This window comes from Vitis riparia, chromosome 9, assembly GCF_004353265.1.
Source record: "Vitis riparia cultivar Riparia Gloire de Montpellier isolate 1030 chromosome 9, EGFV_Vit.rip_1.0, whole genome shotgun sequence".
In the NCBI taxonomy this organism is placed as follows: Eukaryota; Viridiplantae; Streptophyta; class Magnoliopsida; order Vitales; family Vitaceae; genus Vitis; species Vitis riparia.
In genome coordinates this window covers 8,835,487-8,854,247 of record NC_048439.1, presented here as the reverse complement: position 1 = coordinate 8,854,247, position 18,761 = coordinate 8,835,487, and the positions used below count along the sequence as shown (strand labels likewise).

General features: G+C 32.3%; 1 long non-coding RNA gene across 1 annotated transcript; it reads right to left on the bottom strand.

Moving 5' to 3' along the window:
• Positions 1–355: 355 nt before the first annotated feature.
• On the bottom strand, positions 356–8,833 carry LOC117921996. Its single transcript, XR_004652424.1, has 3 exons — positions 8,361–8,833; positions 2,791–2,891; positions 356–626 (listed from the first exon to the last, which is right to left on the bottom strand). It is a non-coding gene; the product is annotated as an uncharacterized LOC117921996 (long non-coding RNA).
• Between the last annotated feature and the right edge of the window lie 9,928 nt (positions 8,834–18,761).

Below are 18,761 nucleotides of genomic sequence, written 5' to 3'. Positions count from 1 at the left end.
ATCGTATTGAATTAGCTCATAATTAACTTTAACTATACATCTGGATGGTTCTTGGGGTTCATTATCATACAAATTCAATCAATACCTAGGTAAAAAATAGTACCATTTTGTATAAGAGGCTTCAGATATTAATGGTCCCATTTGTGAGACCTGAGTTCATCCAAATAGATCATCTCATCATAAGCATCTGTAATCAGTACTTATAGGTCCATCGTTTTCACAGGATACTTGAATGCTCATTCTGGTGTTTGATTTAATGCAAGTTCAACATCAATTTTTTTTTTTAATGCACTAAGGGTGCCCCTTTTGCTTATGTATACAATGGAGAAGCCAACAGAAATAGCAGACAAGATTAATATATATATATATATATATATAGATAAAAGTTTTACACCACAATGTACGGTATCACCCAACCTTAAAAGATGGAAAACTTTCCATGCCAAGCTGGTTGATTTGTCAACATTTTGGGCAGTACCAGGCTGTCCATCACTCCAAATTTTCAAACCATATTGTATTGCCCTGCATATCTTATCCCTAGCTTCAGCTTTGTTCAAATACAAAATCACAAGAGCAAGTTCTGCTCGAGTTGCATCCGGAGTACTCATCTTTTAACCTAAATTCACCTGCTAAGTCAAAACATCAGCGTTCATTTCAAGAGAAAAGCAAAAAAAAAAAAAACATAATGAGGTTATAATGTAACATTAAATAAACATAATATACATGTAGAGAAAATTACATTGACCAAAGCAACAACAATAAAAAAATTAAATAAGAACCAAATGAAAAATCATGCTTTCTTGCCATTAAATAAAATGATATTTATTGTCCAAATCAAATGAAGCTAGCACGAAGTCAACTTGTTCCCAGAATCAGATATACAATCAAAGCTATTCTTAATAACAGTAAGCAATATTTCCATGCTATTCAAAGTGAAGTATTAGACACTGCAGGGTACAGAAAAATGCTAATAGCCTAGTTATTTATGGTCCAAATAACATATTCCAAATCATGGTTTACTCTCATTCCCACAACATAACTAACAATCAAAAGAATCACTCTCCTTCAGAATCATTTTGAGAATTAAAATATATTAAAAGTAACAAATTGAAATATAATAGAACAGAGAGTTTCATTTTAAATAAAATGTTTTATTAATCCACTTTTTACTAATGGAAAAAGCAAATTGATATTTTATTTGAGATTGTTTATTGTTTTCTAAATAAATACTCTAAATGAACCTACACCATCATGCCACATTTCAACGTACTGGTGCAACACACACCACATTGATCCATTTTCTAGATCAAACTTAGCTACTCAGGAAAACTTGAAGTAAATAGAAGTTTGCCAAAGTACAAATATACCATCATACATGAGCACGATGTTCAAACTATCTGTAATTTTACTCTCTCCAACAGTGCCCCAAAGATTGACAACAAATCAACAAAATTGACTATTACCCAACTCATAAAATCCTTAAATCCCAACTATTTCAGCTTTGATACAGAAATCCCCCATTGCCATTTGGCTCTGCTAAAGGCATACTCTGTTAAATCAAATGAAATCATGTGTTTTCTCCCCATGTTAACCTATGCCGTTCTTGGGCTTCCTCTACTCTCATCCCTCCTTCAATCTAAATCTAACCATTTTTTTTTTATTGGTGCATCAGACGGTCTTCAATGCAAATGACCACATCATGTTAGATACTTTCCCGCATCATTACCTTGAATTGATCCCCCCTCATAACTCCTTCAGAATCCGATTGTTTCCTATTCCACATTTTCTAGTATTACCACTCCTTCATATTAAAATGCACAAATATAAATGAGCTCTATTAACTAATGAAATAGAGAACTTACTCCCAAGGATCATCCCCCACTAGCAGAACGTCATTCTCATAATCCACATACACGAGTTTCCAGCCTATCCTCTGTTGGTCCTCCAATTGTCCCTCTATACCAAACCTATTAGCCAAATCTTGTTTAAGCTCATTGATGGCTGAGTTTCTCTATCTTGACTCGTGTCTTTTAACATCATTGATGGCTGATTAAAAGACAATGGGTTGTTATTCTGCTGTAAGTGGTCATTCTGTGACAAGAAAACCGAAGTTGGTGAAGATGATGTGTCCAAGGATAAAGTTTCTACATATTTTTTTCTCAACTTTTCTCTCACATGTTTTAAACAACCAAGATTTCAACCAACAAACATGTAGTATGCCATGGGTGCTCAAATTCAAAATGGAAAATAAAAAACCAGCACCCTCCCATTAATAAGAAGCCAACCAGTCAATGCAATCTAACATAGACACAGATCAAGCATCAAGACACTCTCTTCAGCAAAGGAGAAGGGCACATATGAAACAGGTTTTAAGCATTTGGGCTATTCCACATCTTCAAACTATCTATGATTTTTATCCACCCAAATAATAAAAAACAAACATAGTGGCACAGGTTTCCATGCTTTCCTCTGCCTTTTGCCCACAAAACTCCCATTTCCACCCAAGAAGGTTCCTCTCATTGAAGAAGGATTGACCTAAGCAGTACCAAAAAGAGATAATAAAATCTTATAGGCTCTTAGGTGGCTCTAATCATGACCTTGCCATTAAATTAACATTGGTCCAAAATAGTAGCATCACCCTAATTTATTTGGTCCAGCTTGAAAACCATTAAACCATCACTTAACTTTTAAACTAGCTACAGGTTTTAAAATAGCTTTCAAAATTCTTTAACACAAAAATCAAATGAGACATGATTAGACTGATGTCTGAGATAGTGCAAGTGCTTTTACCTCAAACCAACTCCATTTTGACCGAGTATTGCAAAGAATACTCTCTGTCACACAACATTCGTCTTCCATTCTGCACCTCAGTTTTGTCTCTCATGATCCACCTACAAAAGTAATGGACTTATAGTGAACACCAAATTCAGAAGAAAAATGCAAAATCAAACTTTACTGCCAGCTACTGATCAAAGTCTCAAACAATGAAAAATCACAAAGAACCATTTGCAGCAGATAAATGGGAAAATATTATACAGATGCTCCTACATGAACCCAAGTTGCACGTTTTGATATAGGAAGCTTGCTTACCCAATGTAGGCTCCTTTTTCTAGGGTGCTAGAATGGGTTGCCTAGTAGCAGACCTAAGCCTCTGCATTTTGCAGGAAATGGCTGCATGTAAGCACGGTTCCACATTTCATTATAAACAGCACAAATCAGCAACACTCCAAGAACTGGCTTCGGCGACTAGCTTTTAAAGTAGTTGAAAATTTTCCATTAAAATGCATGCATCAAATGGGATGTTGCAATATAGTTATCAAACTATGATCACACCAAGTCTGATGTGGTTGGGTTTGAGTTCAGCTTTCTAAAAGTACCATCATACAATAACATTCATAAAAATTAGGTTCAGGTTATGTCACTCTTACACTATTTTGTGATTCAAGGTGAGCATATGTTTTCTAGAACCTAGTCTCAAGCCAGCCCATGTATGGATAAACCAAATCAATTGTCAGCATCAGCATACCAGCAGATCTGATTCCTAAGAGTTCAGAAGGCCCTCAAATTCCAAATCCAAGACTCACCAGTGAGATCATCTTAACTCTCCTATCCCTTTTTGAGCCAGTCTCCAAATACATTATCTATGTTCATCGAAATGGGTCAAATATTGGTCAGTTATCATAGTTGCCATGCATTTTAGAGCCCATGTCCCCGAGATATACACTTTATCTTACATTGAGAACAAGGACATTCATGCCATCCTTGCTGCTGACATGTACAATTACAGATAATGTTTTTTTACTACCTTGTGTTTGGGTGAAATTGGATAGAGTACAAACTTCTCAACCAAATAAAGTTGGTTTGAGTGAAAGTATTTTAAATTTCTTTCTTTCAAGTTTAACCATAGTTAAAAACAAATGACACATTGGATTATGAATCAAATCTGGGATCTAACATTAGACCTTTTTCACATGTCCTGTTCGCAATTTTTCATTTTATATGCTAGTATAACTTGCATGCACACTGAACAGATGAACTTTTGAGCAACTTATGCAGGTAATGTATTTCTCGTTAAGCATACTCCTAATATTAGAAGCAGATGGGGGATGAGCATGCATTTCAGTAACATGACAAATGCTAAGCATACTCAAATGCAACTCCACCCCCCAAACACATACATATCCTTTAAATGGGAGTATTGCTTACCTTGCTAGTACCATCGATTGAGTTCATCCCCAAATTGATTCCATGTCATCATTACTGTCAAATTTTCCCCAAGTTGGTTCATCAAAGCTCTTATCTCCTTAAAGGAAAGAGTCTGTTTACCTTAAGGTAGTACCTAGGGTCCCTTAAGGTAGTAATTGAAGGCCACTAAGGTAGTACCTAAGAGCCCTTAAGGTAGTACCTAAGCTATAGTCCCAAGAAACCATTGGTGGACCACTTGAGGAATGAAGAGAACCACATAATGGGATGGTCCAAGGGTCACAAAGGAATACCCGAGGCTTGGGAGAGGTTGAGTTCAAGTTTACCTTAAGGTAGTACCTAGGGTCTCTTAAGGTAGTACCTCAAGGCCACTAAGGTAGTACCTAAGCTACAATCCCAAAAAACCAATGATGGACCACTTCAACACTGAAGACAACCACATAATGGGATGCTATAAGGGTCACCAAGGAAGACCCGAGGCTTGGGAGAGGTTGAGTTCAAGTTTACCTTAAGGTAGTACCTAGGGTCTCTTAAGGTAGTACCTAAGGGCCCTTAAGGTAGTACCTAAGGTACAGTCCTAAAAAACCTTTGGTGGACCACTTCAACACTCAAGATAACCACATAATGGGATGCTCTAAGGGTCACCAAGGAAGACCCGAGGATTGGGAGAGGTTGAGTTCAAGTTTACCTTAAGGTAGCACCTAAGGTCCCTTAAGGTAGTACCTAAAGGCCATTAAGGTAGTACCTAAGGGCCCTTAAGGTAGTACCTAAGGTACAGTCCTAAAAAACCTTTGGTGGACCACTTCAACACTCAAGAGAACCACATAATGGGATGCTCTAAGGGTCACCAAGGAAGACCCGAGGCTTGGGAGAGGTTGAGTTCAAGTTTAGCTAAGGTAGTACCTAAAGGCCATTAAGGTAGTACCTAAGGGCTCTTAAGGTAGTACTTAAGGTACAGTGCAAAATAACTTTGGTGGACCACTTGAGCACTGAAAAGAACCACATAATGGGATGCTCTAAGGGTCACAAAGGAAGACCCAAGGCTTGGGAGAGGTTGAGTTCAAGTTTAGCTAAGGTAGTACTTAAGGTCCCTTAAGGTAGTACCTAAAGGCCATTAAGGTAGTACCTAAGGGCTCTTAAGGTAGTACTTAAGGTACAGTGCAAAATAACTTTGGTGGACCACTTGAGCACTGAAGAGAACCACATAATGGGATGCTCTAAGGGTCACAAAGGAAGACCCGAGGCTTGGGAGAGGTTGAGTTCAAGTTTAGCTAAGGTAGTACCTAGGGTCCCTTAAGGTAGTACCTAGGGTCCCTTAAGGTAGTACCTAAAGGCCATTAAGGTAGTACCTAAGGGCTCTTAAGGTAGTACCTAAGGTACAGTGCAAAATAACTTTGGTGGACCACTTGAGCACTGAAGAGAACCACATAATGGGATGCTCTAAGGGTCACAAAGAAAGACCCGAGGCTTGGGAGAGGTTGAGTTCATGTTTAGCTAAGGTAGTACCTAGGGTCCCTTAAGGTAGTACCTAAAGGCCATTAAGGTAGTACCTAAGGGCCCTTAAGGTAGTACCTAAGGTACAGTCCTAAAAAACCTTTGGTGGACCACTTCAACACTCAAGATAACCACATAATGGGATGCTCTAAGGGTCACCAAGGAAGACCCGAGGATTGGGAGAGGTTGAGTTCAAGTTTACCTTAAGGTAGTACCTAAGGTCCCTTAAGGTAGTACCTAAAGGCCATTAAGGTAGTACCTAAGGGCCCTTAAGGTAGTACCTAAGGTACAGTCCTAAAAAACCTTTGGTGGACCACTTCAACACTCAAGAGAACCACATAATGGGATGCTCTAAGGGTCACCAAGGAAGACCCGAGGCTTGGGAGAGGTTGAGTTCAAGTTTAGCTAAGGTAGTACCTAGGGTCCCTTAAGGTAGTACCTAAAGGCCATTAAGGTAGTACCTAAGGGCTCTTAAAGTAGTACCTAAGATACAATTGCAAAAAACCTTTGGTGGACCACTTGAGCACTCAAGAGAACCACATAATGAGATGCTCTAAGGCTCACAAAGGAAAGCCCGAGGCTTGGGAGAGGTTGAGTTCAAGTTTAGCTAAGGTAGTACCTAGGGTCTCTTAAGGTAATACTTAAAGGTCATTAAGGTGTACCTAAGGTACAGTCCCAAAAAACCATTGGTGGACCACTTGAGCACTCAAGAGAACCACATAATGGGATGCTCTTAGGGTCACAAAGGAAGACCCAAGGCTTGGGAGAGGTTGAGTTCATGTTTAGCTAAGGTAGTACCTAGGGTACCTTAAGGTGGGAGCTTTTAAATAGGATATATTCATTGTCAATTTATTTTCATGTCAATTTATTTTTATGTCAATTTATTTTAATTGATTTTTTTTTAGAGGGAAAAGGTGTCCATGCCCCTTTTTTGGATCATTTTTAGCCAAGTCTTCACAACCTAAAATTTGAGTTATGAAGGATTGAACAATTAGACAAACACCTGCACTTGACACTCATACCCCAACCCATGCAACATAGTCCACAATCCTTTAGAAGCACATTAATCAAATTCTCTCCTAAGCACAACAAAAGTCTTAAGAAAACTAATCAAAGTAAATTCAAAAATATACATCAAACTTCCACCAAACAATATGAACGTATTTCAGAAGATGATAGACATACAAATATGAATTCTAGCTTTTACGAATAAAGGATAATACCAACAAGAATAATTAAAACATAAGTCTCTACTTACCTAATTAAAACATAAGTCTCTACTTACCTAATAAAACCTAAGACGTAATAAATATGAACCTGATCACTGATTTAAATAAGCTACCTTGATATGTATCATTGATTTTCACACATTTTAACCAAGCCTGCAAGTGTACATGTTTTCTTACAACACAAAACTAACAGGAACTAGGAAACATTTTGATAATTTCATCATTTCTTTTTTTTTTTTCTCTCTCTTTGATTGGATTGATGATTTCATTTCTTTTCTTAAAAACTCTTTCTAGTGCATTCATGGAGAAAAAGCCAAGAAAACTGTTTTTCACATTTAAGTTCTCAAAAAAAAAAAAAAAATTATTCCTGAAAACAATTTAAAATTTTATTTAAGAAATTTTTTAAAACATTCCTTAATGCCTAAGCAGCCATTTATTGTTGCAAAACATCTCATTGGGAAAATACAAAAAAGAAACATAAGATCACTAGTAAACAACCATTTAGGGTGTTGTATTGAATTTCAAATCCAATTAAGAGATAAAAAATGTGCCATAAACCTTAAAAGCAGCTCAAAATATTATATACAAGCCTAGTCCCTTCTTGTATCTCAAAAGCCCGTGAAACCAGAGGCAAAATCCTAGTGTTTGGGGCTATCACTGGTCTAGTATCTAGCCATACTTCAAAAGCCTGTGAAACCAGAGGCAAAATCCAAGTGTTTGGGGGAAACCCATGTCGAGTCTGCTTTCATAGTCATGTTTTGCCTAGAGCAACATTATCAACATTGTCACAACCCCAATATTTTGGAGCTACCCTGTCTTACTTCTGCTCTTTATCTCCTTATTCTCCCTATCCTTATTGTTTACCATTAATTCTCTGAGAGCCTCGAGAATCCTTTTAGCAAAGGTGGATAGGCAGATTCTATTTGATCAAATTCCTAAGAAATTATACTAACTTACCATTGCTTCATTCATAAATTCGTATAAGCTAGTAAAAAAGAGATATTTGATCCCTGTATAAGTAAGGAGACTTTTGAGGAACATTGGACACGTATCCAAGAAGTTTATAGTCTGAAAATGTTAGACCTAAACACGACGTGTAAGAATCAGAATAGTTCCCAATTCAAAAAATGTCTAACATCAATGATGGATCCCCAAAATTACTCTATCAACCAATTAATAAGGATTTTCCAAACCACAAAAACGTAATAAATCTTGATTCAATCTTCTAAAGAAAAACTAGTTCAGCCCTATCGAGAATATTCTCCACAAACTAAGGACCATTCGGATGAAAGAAAAATAAAATGCTTCAGAATGGTCCATTTTGTTAAGCATTTTCTTCTCTTTTACTTCAAAAAATCCCCAGGTGTCATGTAATCACAGATTCAATAACCAGAACACACCAATTTCATAGCACCGACTGAGGAAAAAGAATACCTTCTGGACGAGTTTCTTCATATTCTCGGAATTGTTTGCCAAAGTATACATCAGATCAATCGGGATTGAGACATAGAAAGCGAACTTTCCGATTTCCAGGATTCCCTTTGAAGTTCCGATGGAAGACATTTTCGTGAGGAAATTACGCAAGTGAAAATTTTTTTGGGCACTTTAAAATTGGAGCAAGTGAAGCAGGTGTATTAAAAAGGGAAAGTTGTGATTGCAGGCTGCTATGGACGATATATGGTTTTGAAAACCCACGTATCTGAAATATGAGAAAGATTTGATTGAAGGGTTGTCGACCGAAATGCCGCGACATGAAGAGGTAGCTAGCAAATTCAACGAGGGGCTTGTGGGAAGAAGATGAGAAATTTAGAAATTGGGAATTTCCTGAGATAGGGTTAGGGCAAAATGACGGGAAGAGAGAGAGATTCCTGGTTCTCGGGTCGGGTTTCTTTGTGTTATGCTGACATGGGAGAATTTGCTGATGACATGGAGAAATTTAGGGGCAATCTGGGAAGAAGAAAAGTAAACAGGACATAGTGCATATTTTGGATATTATTTTACCAATTAACAGTGACATCTCATATTTTATACACTTGGGTTTTCAAAACCATATATATTCCATGTCAAGAGCCTAAAACCTAACTTTCCCTATTTTGGAATATTATGTAAATATTTTAAATATTATGTAACTATTTCATCTATCTACCCATAAGTGACACACCAAAAGTCAAGGATTGTGTTTTGGCCGATTGAGTCCAAAAATTAACATTTGGTCCATATATCATATATATATATTTAAGCTCAAGACCCAAATAAAGTATGAAAATTAAGATGAAGGATATTGTCCTTCAATAATCCCTAAAATACCCTTAATCCTTATATAGACACAAGTGAGTATAAATTTCAATTTTTTTGTGTTTTTTTTCCCTTTTCTATTCCCTATTAAGTATTACTCATTTCTAACTTTTTTTTTTCTTCCGATCTATATTTCTATTTTATGTCAAATAAAAAGTAATAATATTTTTTTGTTTTTCATTTTTAAAGATATTGAATCTTTTTACTCTTATTATAAGCAATGATAAAAATTTTGGGATTTTTCATCCAAATAGTTTTTATCTTTTTGTATTTATCTTTTAGTTTAATTTTTTAATTTTTTATTTTAAATTTATATTACCCTTTTATTTATATTTTTCTCTTATTTTTAATTATCTTTTATATTTTCTACATTAACCATATTTAAAAAAAAAATTAAAATTGACTATCACTTCACTCTATTATATATATATATATATATATATATATATATATATATATATATATATATATATATATATATATATATATTGAATCTTTTTGCTCTTATTATAAGCAATGATAAAAATTTTGGGATTTTTCATCCAAATATTTTTTATCTTTTTGTATTTATTTTTTAGTTTAATTTTTTATTTTTTATTTTAAATTTATATTACCCTTTCATTTATATTTTTCTCTTAGTTTTTTATATTTTCTACATTAACCATATTTAAAAAAAAATTAAATTGACTATCACTTCACTCTATTATATATATATATATATATATATATATATATATATATCCTTTTAGCTTTTTAATTTTTAATATTTTTATTTTAAAATTTTTAAAAGATAAATTTATTGAAAAAATAACTAAGATATGAAGTTCTAATATTATATTAATAATTTTTTTTTATCTAGATAGATTAATGCAAAGTATTTTGATTCACAACAAGAAAATTGTCAGTACAATTTTTTAGTAAAACTTTAGAAATTAAATTTCAAATAAAATATATTATATAAAATTTTATTTAAAAATTATTGAAAGTGGTATTTAATTTTTTTTATTGACTTTCAAACTTATCTAGTTTTTTGCTTGAAAGGTAATATAACATGTTTACAAAAAAAATTAGTTTTTCATTTTTTAAATAAATGAGTATAAATATATTAAAAAAATTAAAGATAATCTTAGTAAAAAATTTGATAAATATGATTATAATTTTAAATATAGATTCATTTGGATAAAATTTCACAAAAAAAAAAAAAAATAGTGGAAAGAAAGAACATTGCTAAAACTACAAAAACAAAATATGCGATTACAAAAATTTGATGATGAAATTTAAAAATAAAATTTGAAACATTTCTTGAGTGAGATAATTTGAGTGGGGAAAAAATATTTGAGTGGAAAAAAATGGGAAAGTTTTTCAAAATCACTTGAAATTCTTAACAAAAAGTAGTCTTGTACACCCTTATACAATTAGTAAATTTGTCTTGTATAGTTAGTGTAATGCCTTTGTACAATAACTCAAATTTCATACATCATCTCATAAATATTTGACAATAAGTCAGTTAACCATGTTTGCATTGGTTTGATTTTAAAAAAGAAGAAAAATTGTTGTATAATTTTGTTTTACAATCATCATAAGTGAGCTACCTATTAAAATGACCATATACAAGTTAGATAAAGTGCATGAGATGAATGTATGCTTAACCAATGTGTGTAAAGAATGTCATTTATCCTCGGTTAGGGGAAATAAACAAACAAGTTTTTCAGAATCACTTAAAATCTTTCACAAATAATAATCTTGTACACCCTTGTACAATTAATATATTTGTCATGTACACTTAGTGTAAATACCTTGTACAGTGACTCAAATAAAACGTTATTTTATTTTATTTTCAATGCAAAATGTAATTAAAAATAAGACAAAGAAATTACTTAAAAACTATTATTTAAGCCAAGTTTATTTATTTATTTCCTTTTATTTTTGGAAACAAAGAAAAAAGAATAAAAAATTTATTTAACCATAAGAAATATGAATATAAAATCAGTTGGAAAATTCCAAATTTATTTATTTATTTCATTTTATTTTTGGAATTAAAGAAATAAAAAATAAAAAATTTATTTAATTGTAAAAAATATTGATATAAGATATGTTAAAAAATAGAAATAACCCCAAATTTATTTGCTTATTTCATTTTATTTATTTAAATTAGAAAGTAATTTATTTTAAAGATTAAAATGTGCACAATTGATTTATTACTTTTTTAATTATAGATATATTAAAATTTTCTATTAGACAAAAAATAAATAAAGAAAATAAAATTAAAAAGAGTAATAAATATATATAATTTAGTTATTTAATTATTTTTCATGTAAAATATAGTCCCACAAAACACACATAATTGATCAATTTCTTTGTTTAATTGTAAATATACTATATTTTTTATTATTATTAAAATAACTAATGGAAAAAAAATAAAAATGAATAATCAATGAATGAAATTTAATTTTTTTATTATTTTCATATAAAAAAATAGTACTAAACAAGGTTTTCAATTTTTATTTTTAAAAATAGTTTTCATTTTTTAATTAAATGTTTTTTCAAAAAAAAGAAATATAAAAAATATAAATCATATTACTATTTTTCAGAAAGTATTTTTTAAAATAGTTTTTGAACATAATTTTTCTTTATTTATAATTTAAAATAGAAAATAATGCTGATTTTCAATTATTTATTAAAAAAAATTAAAAATAATGAAAAATCCAAATTGTTAAAATAGAATTATTATTGTTGCATTAATAGTGGTACAATAAAGACAAAAAAAGCTTATGTGAAAGGTCATTGGGTATTTTAGTCCATCACTATTTTATATCCTTAAAATGTAATGTATAGAAATTTGAAGGATATATTGGTCTTTTAACATCTCATATCCTTTTCATCAATTATGAAAATTATATGGACCAAATGTTAATTTTTGGGCCCAACTGGGCCCAAAACACAATTCTCCCAAAAGTCAAAGGTATCTAACTATTTTTTTCAACCTTTCCTTCAATAATCCAAAACTATTTATTTCAACCTTTCCTTCAATAATCCTGTCTCTATATTTAGGTGGTTTATTTTTAAATTTTTTATGATTTATTATAAATTTTTATTGAATGTAAAAAATCAAAATATTTAATTTTTTTTTAAATATACTAATTTTTATCTTTTAATATTTAATAAAAATAAAATATTAAAAAAAAACTACGTGATTTACGCTAATATATCAACAAACAACACTATATATATATATATATATATTGAAAAAGTTTTCATTACTTCTGAATCGTTAGCTAAAGAACTCTGTTTATGATACTGTATGTGATTGTGACATTGGAGCAACATAACCAAAGTTATTTGGTTCACCATTAGAAGGCAACAAAACCTTCTTCAAAACATATACATATATTTATCTTCAAGTGAATATGCAGCTTTGATATAGCCTTAATTTAATTACTTATGGCTCCTTACAATGAGACTAATTAGTAATTGGTTCCAAATCTCCATTCACCATGGTTGATAAATTTAACAAAATAATTCATTGTTCTTATTAAACATGTACAATTCATTTTTCACAAGTAAGGAGCAACTTATTAGTGCAACAGTTAAGCAAAACATAGTCCGTCGATTTAAAAATAGTAATTCACATGTCAAGAGAAAAAAAATAATTTGCCACTCTTTTCCCTTGTCTAGCATTTTCCATCCCCCTATAATTTACAAAGCACATTCGCATATAAACTATATATATATGAAATAAGGAAAGGGAGGTAGAAGAACAAAATGATTAGTAATATAAGGAAAATGAGTTTGTTGATACCTAAACTCTTACATCTCACAATTTAGTTCTGGACTTCCATTATTAAGAAGTCCAGAGCATTTTTTGTTGTTCTACTTTACTTTTTTCTTTGCATATAGGTAGTTAATCAAACTTGGATATATGTCCATATTTGGAACTTAGAGTGATTTATAGAGCTTTAATTGGAAGTATATAGTAATTTATTTTATATTTCTTTTTCCTGAATCCTAAATGAATTAAAAATTATGTAAATTTGTACTTTTATGCAAGTTCTCACCATTTTTTTTAAGATATGTTAAGATAATAATATTTTTTTTTGTTTATTTTAAGGGGGCAACACCCCTTGGATTCCTTTTTTTTTTTTTGAATCGAGTTTGCTCCTATTGTATTTGATTATTGTATTCTTAAGTGTTAGTACACTTTGTATATATAAGAATCACATTGATCATTGAATAACATTAAAAATATCGTCTTTTCTTTATTTCCATTCGTGTGTGTGGTTCAAGGATAAAAATATCGATAATCACGAATATATCGATACTTCGATTTTACGGATATATCGACAAATATTTTGGGAAAAGCCTTTCGGTAGACCTAAAATTGTTAAAAACTCATGGAAATATAAGAAAAACCTCATAACAATGTAATTAGAAGTATAATAGACATTTTAAAGTTGTTTTATTGAAGAATTTGATATATGTATGATATAATTTGCGATATTAGATGTAATTATACATGTCGATCTATAAGAAATGTTAATTTTGTAATTGTACACTCATTATAAAGTTACATAAAATACTTCATTTCATTAAATATCAATAATTTGTACACATTACATTGTAATGTCCCTTTAGTACCAAAATGAGGATCGATATGGTTCAATGGAATTGGTAGATGAAGAAACCTCGTCTTGCTGTTTGAGACAATATTGGTACCAACTCAATGAGCCTTGATAATATTGGTTAAAAATTCTAACATGCCATGCATATATCTCTTGAGTCATGTCCACTGCCTCTACATGGATAGGATACTCAAGGTTCATCCATGTGTTAATGTCAAATCCTCATTCCATATAATATGAAACTTGGTATGACATTTGTGCGGAAGGGGAGTAACTCAACATACCATACTCTTCATCGGTTGAACTTGAAGGTTGACCGTAACTCATCACATAAGGAGGGTAGACATTAGCCTCATTTGAGGAGTCACTAAATTAAGTCCCTATACTCATAGATTCAAAACTCCTTGAATGGAACTCCTCGTTATATGGTTCCATTATTCGTTCTCTTCCTCCATAGGGCTTCCTAATAGCTCCTATGCCTAGACCAACTCTTCTAGAGCCATGGTCTTCATCATGTGTGCAGTGTGTGAAATCATTTTCACAGGTAAATTGACTCATTGGATATTGACTTTGTTGACGTTCCCAAATATCTCCTCCTGCATTATCACCTCAATCATCAGTTCCACCCCTTGAACCATCGTAACTAAAAGCAGAAGTACCTACAACACTAGGTCTACTACTATGGCCAACACTTGTGGAGTTTACCTCTTAATGGGAATTCAATGCCGCCTAAAATGAATCCTCAGTATTTTTGCTAAAACTTTTAAAGTGAACTTCTTTGGATAACACACATTCAACATTAACTTTAAATTCTCGAGCATGAGAGGCAATTCGTGGATCAAGATTTCCAACATCATCATCCAAGTGTATAAGCCTAACCCATTGGAACAACTAATTATCTTATTCTTCACCCACCTTGGTTGAAATGTCAAGAAGATCAAAGTAATATTTTTTAGCAACTCGATCATTTTCTGCCTCCATATCGCGTAACTTTAGCCTCATATTATAGTAACAAAAAACTAATTACTCCAGTCGAGGGTAAGCCAAATGATTTCATTGCTTTGTGTGGATGAGAGCAAACATGCTCCAATTTTTCTCACAGGTAGAAGATGACATAGTTTGTGAGAGAACTTTGATGACTAACTTTCTCAATGTAGGTATTTAATTCCCATACATGAACCACCATTCAGCTGCAACCAATTTCATAATTATATAAATACTTATGTGGTGAATTTACAATAATGATAATCAATTTTTCCTATAAATACTCACTGGGCACCATGGTTGACCTTGTTACAATTGTTGCTTGACCACTGAATCCTGTTTTTGCATCTCAAAAAAACACAAGTTATATATTCAACATTTAGTTTGTTAATATCATATTTGTTAGTAAACGTTCAAATAAATTGATGAATGAAATTATTGTTTTATGGACAAAAATAACAGTTTTCTATTTACCTTATTTCCACATTGACCAAAAGATTCGATAGTTGGGTTTAATTTTGTAAAAACGTCATGAACCACTTGAAGTAGTTTTGGATCACTACCAACTCCACGCTTATATTGAAATCTTGGATTCAAGAAGTATGCTACAATAAAGTTAATTAGATTTAGTATTTTGTTAGAGAAAATTAAATACAAAGTAAAACTTATAAAGATAGATAGTACTTATGTACCTGCTACATGAAGTGGATGTTTTAGTATTTTATCCCAATGATCTTTTATTATTTTGAAAATCCAATCTCTAGCTTCTTGACGAATAAGGTTCTCTTTCATCACTTGCATAAGCTTGTACACAAACAGCATTATGGTAACAACTTCAAAATCCATAAGTCGAAGCACCACGTATGATGGCTCATATAATGAAACTATATTTGCCATTCTGTCCCAATGCGCATGGTCAAACAATAATTGCTCCAAATCTCGTCCAATTTTTGTTTGATTGAGCTTGTGTTGTGCCCATTCATCACTTATAAACAATTTTTTCAAATCAACCATTTTTTTAAGAAGATTGTTAAGAGCAATATAATTGGTAGCAAACCTTGTAGCTCCTTATCGAACAATGTCTCCACCACAATACTTTCTCATTTGTGCAAGTAACCAACCATGGTTATAAATGAAGTTGGTTATCTTGCGAGCATTGTTTATCATATCTGTAACACTAGGTCTTTTACCAATGTCTTCAAAGATTAAGTTGATGCAGTATGCAGCACACGGAGTCCAATATAAGTTAAACTTCTTCATCAATAGTTTCCCTGCTTTCACAAATGCCGACCCGTTATCTATGACAATTTGGACCACATTTTCTTGATCGACTTCTTTAATAACAGTCTTCAATAGCTCATATATATACTTGTGGTGTTTGATATTGTTCGATGCATCAACTGACTTAAGGAACACCGTGGTCCCTTTTAAATAAACCATGAAATTAAGAATACTTGATTTCATGGGCTTTGTCCATCCATCTCACATTATTGTGCACCCATATGTCTTCCATTTTTCTTTTTGTTGGTTCACATAAGCTTCCGTTTCTTTGTAGTCCATTTCCAAGTACTTGTTCTTTATTTCATATGGAGATGGAGGTTCAATTCCCATTCTTGCAATTCATATATAACAAATATTTAAAACATGTGACAAAAGACTCTACTTACTAAAAGTCTCAAACAATATAACAATTCAAAAATTAGTAATTACCTACTTCTTGTGCACCAATAATCACATTCTACTATTAATCTCCTCACCAAAAGCTTCATTAACATTTTTGCTCCCCATATTCATTTCTTCTTCTATTTTTTCTCTAACATGTTCCGAACATTTTCTACACTTTTTAGCATTTCTATATCCACCAACATGATGTTGTTTGTGTCTATATATGCCTCATTTGGTTACTTTATCACAAAAAATGAATATGATGGTGTTCAAATCTTTTTCATTAAGCAAATGAGCATACTTCCATCCGAAATCTCTTCTTCCACTTGTACTAAAGTCCAATTGAGTTTTACTCTCATTATCCATCCTGCAAACAAATTATCTATACTATAATCAAATAATTATAATTAAATTAAGAAAATAAAAAATTGAAAAATAAAAAAATAAATATGCATATCATATTAACAAAAAATATACACATGAGAGTGTTTTTTATTTGCTTATTTTTATTTAGTAAACTTTTCATGTCAAAATACAATATTTATTTTAAAAAAAAAATGTCAATGAGAGTTATGAGACAAGAATGGAAAAAAAATGCAGAAAAGTGAAGAAAAGAGAAAAATACCAAGGTCTTGGAAAGGTACATTTATTTTTCCTCATTTTCTCATATTTTCCTCTATTTTTCCTCATCTTCTTCGTCTTCTTCACTTATTCATAGCACAGTAGAGGCTAAGGCAAATTTTAAGGGTGTTGTCGGGTTGAAAACAACCAGAAAATGGGGTTGGAATGAAAAAACAAGGCCAAAACGACGTCGTTTTGGCTTGTTTTTTTTTTTGTTTTTTTTTTTTAAAGAATAGGCTCCAAAACATCATTGTTTTGGCTTGTTCTTTTAAAATAAAAGGAGCCAAAGCGATGCCGTTTTGGTTTTTTTTTTTTTTTTTTAAGACAACAAGGACCAAAACAACGTCATTTTGACCATTTTTTTATAAAAAAAATTAAAGGTCCAAAACAACATCATTTTGGACCTTATTCTTTTAAAAGAACAGACCAAACAACGTCATTTTGGTCTCAAAAAAAAAAAAAGCTTCTCTTCTACCATCTACAACTTGTCGTTAGAAAAGAAAATCGAAGAAAAAGAAGAAGAAGAAGGAGATAGTGGACCGCGTCGTCCCTTGCCGGAGGCGAGCACCTTGTGCACCTAAGCGGTGCTTTCATGAAGGAGGTGTCGCCTGCCTTTAGGTGAGACAACCGGAGGGTCAAATCACATCGTTTGGAGCCTAGACGCGCCTTTCACAACTTTGCGTAGGATTGAGGAAGGCTATAAGGAAATGATGAGATGTTTTCAAAAGTAAGATTTCCTATGTTTTGGGCAATAGAAGAATGGTAAGATTTTGGAAGGACATTTGGTGTGGGGACACCCATTTGAGGACCTTTTTCCCCTTTTTGTTCACTATAGCCACTTCAAAGGAGGCTTGGGTATGTGATGATTGAGAACAAACTAAATTTAGGGGGTGTTGGAACCCCCGTTTTGTAAAAAATTTCCAAGATTGGGAGTTAGGTTGTGTTGAAGCACTTCTTCTGTGTTTGCATGGTAAATCAGTGAGTAGGGAGGTGGATGAGAAGGTGGTGTATACGACTACTAAGGGAGGCTAGTTTTAAGTTAAATCTTTCTATGATAAGATGGTTTAGAGAGGTTCAGATTGTTTCTGTGCAAGGCTTATTTGGAATTCTTGGGCTCTAATAAAAGTGATTATTTTTAGGGAAGCAACTTGGAAAGGGATTCTAACTAAGGACAACTCGAAGAAGAGAAGTTGGACTTTGGTGAACAGATGTTTTCTATGCAAAGGCGAGGAGAAATCTTGCAATCACATCCTTCTTCATTGTTCTAAGGCAAGTTTGTGATAGCAGTTGGTCATCTCCTTGTTTGGAGTGGTTTAGGTGCTGCATACCTCAATCCAAGCAATGCTATTTAGTTATCATAGCTGGATCCATTAGGAAGAGGAGAAATAAGGCATGGAATGTTGCTCATCTTTATTTGTTTTGGATTATTTGGAAAGAATGAAATGGAAGGGTTTTTGATAATGAGCTTTTAGATCTAGAGCTAAAATTCTCTTTTCTATGTAACTTTTTAGAATGGACCAAAGGGGGTTTAGGGCAAGAGTCATTCTCTACGATTGATTTTATCAATAAGAGGAGGGTTTTTGTGTTTTTTTTATTTGGTATGCACATGTATATTTCCTGTGTACTTGGTGTAGCCTTTTTTGGGTCTTTA